The sequence below is a fragment of the Megalobrama amblycephala genome, linkage group LG3, assembly GCF_018812025.1.
Source record: "Megalobrama amblycephala isolate DHTTF-2021 linkage group LG3, ASM1881202v1, whole genome shotgun sequence".
Classification (NCBI taxonomy): Eukaryota; Metazoa; Chordata; class Actinopteri; order Cypriniformes; family Xenocyprididae; genus Megalobrama; species Megalobrama amblycephala.
The window spans coordinates 56,280,016-56,292,205 of NC_063046.1; positions in this window are offsets into that span (position 1 = coordinate 56,280,016).

The window sequence follows — 12,190 nt, forward strand, 5'->3', positions numbered from 1 at the left end:
TAAATGGTGGTCTGTCTTTCCCAAATTTTAGATTGTACGCTCAAGCCTTTACCCTCTGCCGTTTATCAGTCTGGTTTAATCCTGATGCTTCTGTGTCATGGAGAGCAATTGAGGAATCTATAGTTTATCCCTATGAACTGAAGCATCTTGTTTTTCAGGAGTTCCACTGAGGCAGTGTAAATCTCGGTTTGGTCCTATTGTAACTCATCTCCTCTCTATATGGAGGGAAGTCGAAAAGCAAACACAACAAGTTACAATCTGGCATAGGTATTCGCCTATTTTCCATAATATAATTTTTTTGTCAGCAAATGCCCCATTTCTCTGTCCGCAATGGACTCACAACAAAATAAACACTTTGGGAGATATCTATGATGGTATGGGTCTAAAATCATTTCAGAACATTAAACCCCAATATAATTGACAAGGTACCTTTTTTTTTAAATGTATTTACATATTAGATCGGCCCTGCGGGCATATGGAGTGCCTTGGGACTCTAATTTACCTACTCCCCATTTGCACAAACTAATCATTCCTTCTGAGAAAGAATCTCCCTCTTGTGTTTCAGTTATTTATCTGTCTCTTCTTGAGCATTCATACAAACCCTTATTTATTAAAACTGTTTGGGCCAAGGATCTTAATGAGGATGTGCATGTTTTATTTTCGAATAAGGTATGGGGGATGTTTAAACTGTCTTTAAAGAACCACGATCATCAAATGATACACTGGAAATTTCTACATAGGGTTTACTTGACTCCTAAGAAACATTTCTACATGAATCTATCCTCCTCTCCTAAGTGTAATCTCTGTTTTCAAGGATCTCTAGGCACAAACTTGCATTTCTTTTGGGATTGCCCCTCTATCTCACCTTTTTGGACACAGCTCTCACAGGACTTATCATATCTGTTGGGCACTGATATATGTTTGACTCCACGCCTCTTTTTTTTATTTTTTTTGAATGATTTTGGGAACCTTATATTATCCACTCAACGAAGATGTTTACTGTTAGCCGCTCTCACAGTGGCAAAAAAAAATGTTAGTCAACCGTTGGAATCCTTCTCACACAATGGACAGACGAACGTGGACAGTATCTTTGTTGGACATTATTTAATGGAATTCTCAACTTCTCGTATGCATGGATCCAATGTTAAGACTGAATTTATGGCACGCTGCTTTTGATATTGTTTCAACTTTCTTAACATCTTTGTAAACCTGTTTATTTTTATTTATTTTTTTTCTTATTTATTTATTTATATTTTTAAATTAATTTATTTTGTCTTCTTCTGTGTTTGTATTATATTTCTACTTTTCTCGAAGTCTACCAGGGGTGGGATGGTTTGGGGTGGGTTCTAGATTTGTATAATTGTATTCTTGAAATTCTTTACTTAAAAAAAAAAAAAAAACCTCAATAAAAAGTTGTTAACAAAAAAAAAAAAAAAGAAAAGAAATCACACAGAACAAATTCTGAGTAAAGGTGTTAAACGTGTTAATTCCAAACATAGCCAAGGAATCATTGGTGATCAGGATGAAGTCTTGTCTGAGAGCTTGTGATGCAATGTGGTCATTCATGCAGGTAGCGAACTCTGAAATGATTTTCAAGGTATTTTCTGGGAGAGAGAGAGACAGGGCACCTAATTAGTTATGATATTCTCTCTACATGCTAATTTGTCATCCTGACACTGAAATTAAAAACAGGAACATTATAAAGTCTTTGATGAATGGTCTTGCCAGTTTTCTTGAATTTTAGGTGCAGGTCACATCTGCTAACATGCTCATTGCAGGAATATACAGTGGGGTCAACAGTAAAAAAAAAAAAAAAGAAATCCTCTGTAAATCTGGGATTCAAAATCTACTTTAAACCTGTCACTAGTTGCATGAACTTATGCAATTTCTTTCTTTAAAGACACCATTAAATCAAAATTGATATTTTTTATATATGGAAGTATTTATTATAAATGATTTATCTGTGCATATCATTATTTATTTATTTTTAAATTAATGTGCCCTCCTAATCTTTAATCAAAATAAATTCCCCTATCTCTTGTAGTGAAATCACACTAGTTCTCAAGACATAGTCTTTATATAGTGACTGTGTTTATGCAACTGGCCACTGGAGTGAAATAATAGTGATTAAAGATTAAAAAAAATATATAAATAAATAAATGTTTTGTAAATAGAATAAATACAAAGATAGGTTTTGATGTAAAATTATAGTATTAAAAATTCTGCACTAATAAAAAATGCTCTTTGCTCACTTTTTGACTTAAAACTTGAAATCATGCTGGTATAACATGGATTATCTGGTATTTGTGGAAAACACACAATGCGTGGTGTATTGCATAAACTCAGAACTAAACATCAGAACCAACTGCCAACTAACTGTTATTTCAACTTGAGCTATTTTATTGCATTTCTATCTTTCTACTGATGATGGCTTTGTTTGAGAAATGTAAAAAATATTTTTTTTTTCACCTATTGTTTTGTTTTCTTTCATTAAGGAACAAAATGCATTTTGAAAAGAAATATATACAGAGTCAAATTTTAGCACTTTCAAAAACTGATTTAATATTTTAAACAGACTAAATATAAAAAAAAAAAAAAACATAAAAGTGTAAAACGGATTTTTTTTTTAAATTGATATATAAATAATAAATAAAACAAGATATAACCCTAACCAGAAAACGTTCTGCTTTGTTACAATAAAAAAAGAAGCTTCGTTTGCCTTTTTTTTTTCTTTTCATTTTTATACCATTTTTACAAGTGTGAATGTCCCCAAAAGGAGATTTTGTCAGATTTATCCCACTTCTGGGTCCTGGGACATCTGAAGAAGACAGTGAGAGATGGAAATGTCCCCTGCACTCATTGTTTAACAGGATTAGTGTCTCCTCTCTGTACCAGTTGTGACATTTTGATCAAATCAAATTAAGTGACAATGCCACTGATGGAACTCAAAGTTAAATGTATCACAGTCCTGAGGGTGACAGAAGTCTCCTTTATAAAAATATTATAAAAAGTATACTACTATAAAAAGGTTCAGTGTTTTGTATGTATAGGTAAGTTTTTGCATTGCAAGTCATGCATTTCCCATAAGGATAACAGAGTTTGTTAAAATAATTTGTTAAAAACATTTTCCCTGAAAGTTTACAAGAGTTAGATTATAAACACAAGGCTGTAAAAGCGAACTAGTGAGTAGATGAATTTACTTTTTTTCGGTGTGATGATGTTTAATATTCCCAATAACCTCTGTATTCCCATTTAAATACATCATCAAAAATACATCACTCCTGCAACACTCTATCGGCCAAGGTATAAACAGCTTTTTGGTGAGCTTACACTGGAAGGAACAGGTCAGCTCTGTATCCATGAACTGTTGGTGGTACCAAACACTAAAACAGAAACTGTATTGAGACTGGCTCATTTGCCTCCCATTGCAGGTCATCTGAGGATAAAAGCGACTGTAGATTGTTTTAGGGGCCATTTCCACTGGCTTGGCTTGCAGAGTGGTGTGAATCGTTTCTGCCAAAAATGCGATCTGTGGCAGCAAACATCCTTCATTGAGCTCCTGTCGACGACTTATATGAATCCCTGATGCTAAATGTAAATTCTTGGCCCAAGCAAAGTAATTTGGACTTTATCTAGAATTTTTTTTACTCCAACACCCAAGAAGTGCTGGTTGTCATATAGTAAGGATGTTTCAGATTAAACAGAAAAGCTCTTAAACTGGAGCTGTATTGGGATAGCAGGAGTTGGACCACACAATGGAAAATTCTGAGATGTTGTTACTGCAGGATGGCCATTCATTTCCATCAGAGACTTTCACATTCCCACTCATTGTTTCAGCTTTGGACCAGGAGGATTAGTGGCCTCTGTGGAAGAAGAAAAAGTCTTTCCATCCATCACTTGTAGAAAAGAAGTACACTTTAGCATACTTTAAAAAAGAGTACTTATTTCAGATATAATATACTTTAAAAGAATATACTTAAAGCTGCAGTAGGTAACTTTTGTAAAAATGTATTTTTTACATATTTGTTAAACCTGTCATTATGTCCTGACAGTAGAATATGAGACAGATAATCTGTGAAAAAATCAAGCTCCTCTGGCTCCTCCCAGTGGTCCTATTGCCATTTGCAGAAATACACCGCTCCCGGTAAGAAACAACCAATCAGAGCCAGGAGGAGTGTCTTAGCAGTGTCAATCAAGCTCGCATGCATGCTGAACTCACCCCTCTCATGCACAGCGCCAGCGCATACAGGAGTTCAAATTCAAGATTACCGGTGTGCCGCAGCTTTGCTTATGGCGGAAAAACAATCCAAACTGCCAATTCCTCGAGTGGCACCTGCTCACAAAATAAAGACGGGTAAACGGAAAAAGATAGATGACGATGATAAAAAAGCCAAAAAGAAAGAATTAGATAGAGCCCGAAATAAAACGAGGGTAAATATCGGAGCGGCTTTTCCGAGGTGGAGGGAGCTACGTGTCCTGAAAGGATTAAAAACCGATGCAGAGTCAGCCACATTTCTGCTTGACAAGTAAGTATCCCTGCTTGATTTGTTTAATTTTTTAAGAACTACACAACTAAGATCATTTTAAAACAGGCCTGCCCGTCCCCTGCCTGATGCTTCCTCTTCTCCCCGCCCGTTGACTCCTCGAAGTCGCTGTGGGTGTGAATTCCTCGTCGGAGCCCATTGACTCGGTGTCAAAACTCTAGCCGCATAACATACAGATAAAATGTCACGCGCTGTGCAAAGCAACTATTGAAACCTACTAATTACTGTACTAGCAAACCTTATTTAGCATTACATATCGATAGAATAATTACTTGCATACTGTAACGTTAGTTACCGTTAGCTATATTATCATACTAGCTATTTATTACTTATAGAAATAGTGCAACGTCATATAGTTACATTACATGTATTGCAAAATACGTAATGTTTTGAGGACCAAGTTTGTAGTCAAAGTACGGGCAGGCCATAGTCAGTGTAGCTAAATCATATTGATGATGTTTCGTCTGTACCAGTGAATGTGCCATAACTGTTTATCCGCCTTACTAGCCTGCGCGTTCACGGCAGGCTCCGTTGTGATGGGGGAGGAGCTGTGGAGGGAGGGCTGTAGCGCAGCAGAGAGCAAGGGGGAGTGACCTGTGAGTTGTGCTTGTTCAAATTTTCAGGCTAAGTCAAGGTTTTCTAAAAACTCCCTACAGCAGCTTTAAGTCAGAAATGAATGGACACTTAATTGGATGTTAACTGCAATTAAATGAAAATGTATTATAGTTTAAATTTATATTAAAGGGTTAGTTCACCCAAAAATGAAAATTCTGTAATTTATTCACCCTCATGTCATTCCAAACCCGTAAGACATTTGTTCATCATCGAAACACAAGTTAAGATATTTTTAATGAAATCTCAGAAATTTCTGTCCCTCCATTGACAGCTACGCAACTACCACTTTGACACTTCAAAAAGTTCATAAAGAGATCATAAAACTAATCCATACGAATTGAGTGCTTTAGTCCACATTTTCTGAAGAGACTCGGATGCTTTATATGATGAAGAGATTTAATTTAGGCATTTATTCACATATAAACATTGATCAGCGAACATAAACAGAAGCTCAACCAAACCTGCTTGACACGTGAGAACAAACCTCATTGGTTCTTACGGAAGCTCAAACATGCTGCATAACACACAAGAATGAACTTCATTGGTTCTCGCACGTCAAGCCAATATGACTGAGCTTCTGCTTTCCATAACTGATGTATGCGTTGATGAACGTTTATACCTCTAACAACTGCTTTAGACCTTCTTTTTGATCTAAAAGGTATGCGGAAAACACTTGAGGTTTGCCACAGACTTGTCCCACCGCCTAGAATGCAACTGAATGCTTCTTCAAGCGCTTTCACACTTGAAAAATCAGTGGAGAACTACTTTTAAACAGGAAATTATGGAATATTTACATACATATTTACAGTTGATATATTCACACAGGATTAGCATTACCTGAGGTGGTTTTTCCGGACCTTTGTACAGAAGGAAATGTCGCCATAATCTTTACTTACATTGTCCGTGATGATTACTTAGATGGCACATTCGAATGGATAAAATCATTGAGAAGCTCTGGTAATAATTACTTTACCTCACCTCTTCATGTAAATCTAATCCTGTCCGAATATGGCTTTAGTGACAAATCCTTTTCCTCTAACTCCATATAATGCCATTGACCTTCATATTGGCTCACAGTGTGGGTCACTTTCACCATTTGTTGTAGGTGAATAGAGTCAGACTCTCCTGCAGCTTGTCAGCAAAACTCAAATCCTGTTTGAAATCAGCCATTCTAAAACAGTTCTGCTGTTTACCAGTCTGGTTCTGACCCAGTGACAAACTGTTGTTGCCCTAAAGGTAAAATTTGAATTTCTTCACTTTTTCAAGACACACACACATACACACACACACACACACAGTTAGCCTGGTTTCTCCCAAGGTTTTTTTCTCCATTTTTGTCACCTGTTGGAGTTTGGGTTCCTTGCTGCTGTCGCGTTCGCCTTTGGCTTGCTTAGTTGGGGACACTTGATATTCAAAAATGTTTTTGATCTGCCTGCATTGACACTATTGTATGCAAACTGAACTGAGCTGGACGATGACTTCACTGTTTTCTCCAGTGCTGATATAAATGAACTTAATTAATAACTATTGATTTTTACAACAGAATGAATCAATAATGAATTTATTTAAGTTGGACAATGATACCATTTTCTTCATTTTTTTTCAGCCATAATTATTTGCCAGTTATCACTGCAAAGCTGCTTTGACACAATCTGCATTATGAAAAGCTCTATATAAATAAAGGTGATTTGATTTGACTTGACTTGACTTGAGTCAGCACAACAACAGTCTATGTGGGCTAAACCGTTGATCATGTTTCATTGCTTTGGCATAAAATGCATTCAATGACCAGTGATTCAGTGGTCTTCCAAAATCTATTAACTCTCTTGTTATTTATACCCCACTTGCAAATAACTATATATTCACAGCACATTTTTCAAATGCTAAAACACAGCTTTTAAACACATTCAAAACATGATGGAAAAACTGTGCATTTCTGCAGTAATTATATTAAAATAGAAAATCTCAGCAAAATGTTTACATTAAAATAAATAATAATCATTCCAATCACAGCCAATCACAGTTTTAGATGAAAGCCTACCTTCTGTTTAATGCTGCCTTAATTAATGTTGTAACAATGAGTATGTTCCATGCAAGTGTTTTGATGTTGGAAAAATGTAACCCAGGTTTATTGTAGCATAATTAAAATTCATGCATATTGTGCATTTTTACACAGGGATAATAGCAACTAATGGTCACAGATACATGCATGACTGAAATGACAAATGCTATAACAAATTAGTTGCATAAAAAATGAATAAAACCTACAATTTACTACAGAAACCATACTCTTCTTCACCAGGTTAAATATGTATGGTCCCAGCCAATATGGAAACTAAGGTATCAAAATTATCTCAGAGTTTCTTTGTTATATTATTGTTATCCTACTTGAATGTTGCACATGAATGCCCCCTGAAGTCATATTTACGATAATTCTGATAGCATGTGAAGGCAGCATTAGTCTCATTAATATGTTTTAGTAAGAGAGGACGAATTCAAAATGATTTTGTTTGGAAACATGCATCAAGGAAGACAGGTTGAAGGGCAAAAAAGAGTGCCTCAATAGAAAAAGGAGTTTCATCAATAGTACAAATTTTCCAGCAAAGCAACTGGTAAGATGTGCATCCTACAGTGATAATTGAAATATAATCACAAAGTGGAAAAACAGTATTTTACATTTTTACATTTACTGACATTTTGAAACATATTACAGCAATTGTTTTGTGTCTTAGGCCCTTACAGGAGAGAGAGGCTGAATCTTTTCAGATGTGAAGGAAATTGCCAATAATTCAATAAAACTGCAGGAAATTCGGGACAGAGTGCAGGTGAACAATATCACTTTTGAGAATGTGAATATAGTCAGTACAACAACAATTACCAGAGTCCTAGAAAAAAAAAATATAAGGATGAAGCTGTTGTACACTGTACCCTTTGAGAGAAACAGTGAATGTGTTTATAACAAACAAACAAACAAAAACTCATCAACATGTCAAGATATATCAACCAAACAGAGTGCATACACAGCTATGCATAATATTAATTATGGTAAGACTCTGTATTTTTTAGCATGTAAATGAAGATGGAATCCAGGAGAAATGCATATTCGTATTTGTGGAAAAAGCTGGATTCAATCTGGCAAAAACACCAGAGAACGTCTCAGGTTACGTATATAACCATAGTTCCCTGAGAACCAGGGAACAAGACTTTGATTAACGCTTTGGGGAACGTCATGTGACCCAGGTGTCTGAAAGCAACTATCCAATAACTCCAATCCCTTTTGGCCAGCGACAGCCTATGACGTAATATGGCATGACCCGGACGTATAAAAGGAGCGCCTGGAGAAACAGAAGACATCTATCGTCTTGAGGGACTGTTCTGCAGGCAGGCAACCCAAAGCATGGCAAGGAAACGCAGAGTCTCGTTCCCTGGTTCTCAGGGAACTATGGTTACATACGTAACCTGAGAATTTCCCTTTCGAAAGGGAACTCGCTCTGCGTTGATTAACGCTTTGGGGAACAATATACCCACGCTGCCATGCTTGAGGAGAGTGCATGCCAAAAAATATGGCTGACAAACATGGAGCAGTTTTGAAAGAAACGCTTAGCAACTCACCCTCGGGTCACACCAGGCTGTCAGTGACGGCATTCCCTACGGCCAACAGCCCAAGCTGAACCTGCAGAAGGCCTTCCTCTATAGAGAGAGAAGGCCTAATAAGGCCGCTAGAGCATCTGAGACCAACTTTTCCGCAGACAAAGTGGCCTCTTCTAGGGAATGAGGCCAGGGAACCTTAGGGAACCCCGACCAGTCACTATAGGGGAACGAAGTCACTCCAAATGCCACCAGGGAGGCCGACCTGGTCTAATGTAAGACAAGCTTAGTCTTGGCCAATCCCTGTCTGAACACAGAATCTCAAAGACGCATCCTTCACAGAAGGGAGCGAGTACAAGTGACTGCAAAAGGGCAGGAGCAACTCAAACCCACCCTTCCTGGAGAGCAGAACTCAGCTGAGTTCTATGAACCCTCATATTGAGGGGAGTATGATCCATTCATCCTAGGATCTACTCAGCGCTTAATAATGCACTGAGGAGGCTGTGCGCTAAACACCTGATGCTTCATGGGAGCACAAACCAGCCTACGGCTGAATCTTAGGAGGAGGCCTAATTAAGGCCTACCACCATGATCAGCTGAGGGAGCTAAGCACTATCCCGAAAGAGAAGTACTAAGCTCACCTAACAGGTAGACCATGCAATGGGCACATATTCATGGAGGCTAAGAGGGCCTACAACATGAAAGTAACTGAATATGATACAGAAGTATATTCAGAAAGTGGCCTGGAGGGGCCACCCTGAACACCTATCTTGCTGGCAGCAGACAGGCAACTTCAATGGCAGCATAAGAGGCTGCAAAGCGCCCGCATGATAATCTACCCAACACAATCCAACGAGCAGTGTACTCAGTAAAAGCACCTTTTTACTCTTTCAAGCAAGAGGAGTACAACATACGCTGACACATAGTCGAGGAAGGCCCATGCAGGCCTATCGCCTCAACAGACACGTGGCATCAGCTCGTGGCATATTTTCAAGCACCAGGAAAGGCAAATAACCAAACCATGAGGAGGTTAAAACATCACCTGTGGCTCTGGCCAACCAGAAATGTACTCAATAAAACACTTGTAACTCTCTCCTGGAGAGCAGAACTCAGCTGAATGCTCTAAACCCTCGTATCACCCCTACGCTCATCCTAGGATCTACTCAGTGCTTGATTATTTGCACTGAGGAGGCTGTGCGCTAGAAACCCTGATACAAGGGAGCACAAATTAGCCTAGGGCTGAACCTAAGGAGGAGGCCTCATGGAGGCCTACAAACCATGATCAGCTTAGGGAGCTAAGCACTAATACATAAACAACCCCAGCAGTACAAGGAAGTACAAAGCTCGACCTAACCGGTAGACCATACTGTGGGCATATAACCATGGAGGCCAGAAAGGGCCTACTCATGCTTGAACACCCATCTTGCTGGAAGCAAGAAACATGACTTCAGTATACAGCAAAATGAGACTGTGAAATGCCCATGTAACAGTCCACCTAACACAATCCAACAAGCAGTGTACTCGGTAAAAGGAACCCTTTTTACTCTTTAAAGCAAGAGGAGTACAACATACGCCATCACGCACTAAGGAAGGCCCCAAAGACGGGCTTATGACCTCAGCAGACACGAGGCGTCAGCTCGTGGCAGTGTTTTCAGCACCAGGAAGGACAACTAACCGTAACATAAGGAGGTTAAATTATCACCTGGGGCCCTAGCCAACCAGAAATGTACTCAGTAAAATACTTGAAACTCTCACCGCGAGAGGAGTACACTATTACATACACCAGCATGTTCAAAAGGTGGCCCAGAGGGCCTAATACCTGCAAACATATGGTGTTAGTCTAGTGACCACGTAAGGACTAGCATCCTGGAGAGCAGAACTCAGCTGAGTGCCATGAATCCTCGTATTGAGGGGAGTATAATCCGCTCATCCTAGGATCTACTCAGTGCTTGATTATTTGCACTGAGGAGGCTGTGCGCTAGAAACCCTGATACAGGGGAGCACACCCAGCCTAGGGCTGAACCTCAGGAGGAGGCCTTATGGAGGCCTACCACCCATGATCAGCTTAGGGAGCTAAGCACTATTACACAAACAACCCTAGCAGGGAAGTACAAAGCTCATCCTAACAGGTAGACCATACTGTGGGCACATAATCATGTACGAAAAACATTTTCGCCACATTAGAAGGACATTCAATGGTGCTGGGCAGGCGCAGGTTACATATGACTTAGTAACAGTAGTTAAACTGTAAAGTGCCCACATAACAATCTACCTAACACAATCCAATGAGCAGTGTACTTGGTAAAAGAACCTTTTTACTCTTTAAAGCAAGACGAGTACAACGTACGCCAACACGCACTAAGGAAGGCCTTTGACTGGCCTATGACCTCAGCAGACACGTGGCATCAGCTCGTGGCAGTGTTACTTTACTATTAGGGTTCTAGGAGCAAAAAATAGAACCAACCTAGATACTAGGTAGCTATTTAGCTCCCAGACTCAAGGAGGCTGATGTAGTTAAAACCAAACTTCAGTAAGGTTTTACCACAAAAACTCACCCTTGAGAGGTCAACCACTCAGAAGAGTACTCGGTAAAAGCACCTTTTTACTCTCAGGTGGGAGGAGTACATAACTGAACTCCAACATGCTGCAAAGGAGGCCCATAGGGCCTACCCTAGTAAACACGTGGCATCATCTAGTGGCGACCATAATCATACCAGCCATCAGGCCATGCATTCAAGATTTAGTTACTAAAGGGAAATGCATATTACGCCCCATACTCCAAGAGAGGCCTGCTTAAGGCCTACTCAACAGAGGTGGGGCGTGGCCGATGGTGGTATTGGATTCACAAGCATCCTGCCAGTATGTCAGCTAAAAAGGAGGCCTATAGGGCCTACAATCTCAGCAACAAGTGGCATTCAGCCCGTTTGTCCATATAGCACAAACTGTGCCGACATGTGAACTAGAAAGGAGGCCTGTTAGGGCCTACCATTCCAATGACACGTGGCTTCAGCTCGTATAAACTATGTGAGCAACCATGATCAGCTAACAGCACTTGTTAGAAATACAATTGCTAACTAGAAGGAGGCTAATTAACCATAAGAGCCTACACTCAAAGTTATATGCAGTATAGCTGTTAACAAGATCACAAAAAGGGAGCTAATAGAAACCATCTTTTCTCAAAAAGTGGTTCTGTACTACCCTGAGTACGCAATCTAACAGGTGATGCACCAATAAACACCAATAAACCTACAAATGGGAAATATTAGGTCACCGATGTCTCCAATAGCAGCTACAAGCCTGCTATTATGAGAACAGGTGCTAACCTGTGGCAGCATAAGAAAGCTCACATATAATGTAGGGCAAAGGTCCAGAACTTCAAAGCAAACACAACGCTTTGATGTATATGGTATTTTCAAAGCGGAAAATAATTTTCTCCCTACAGA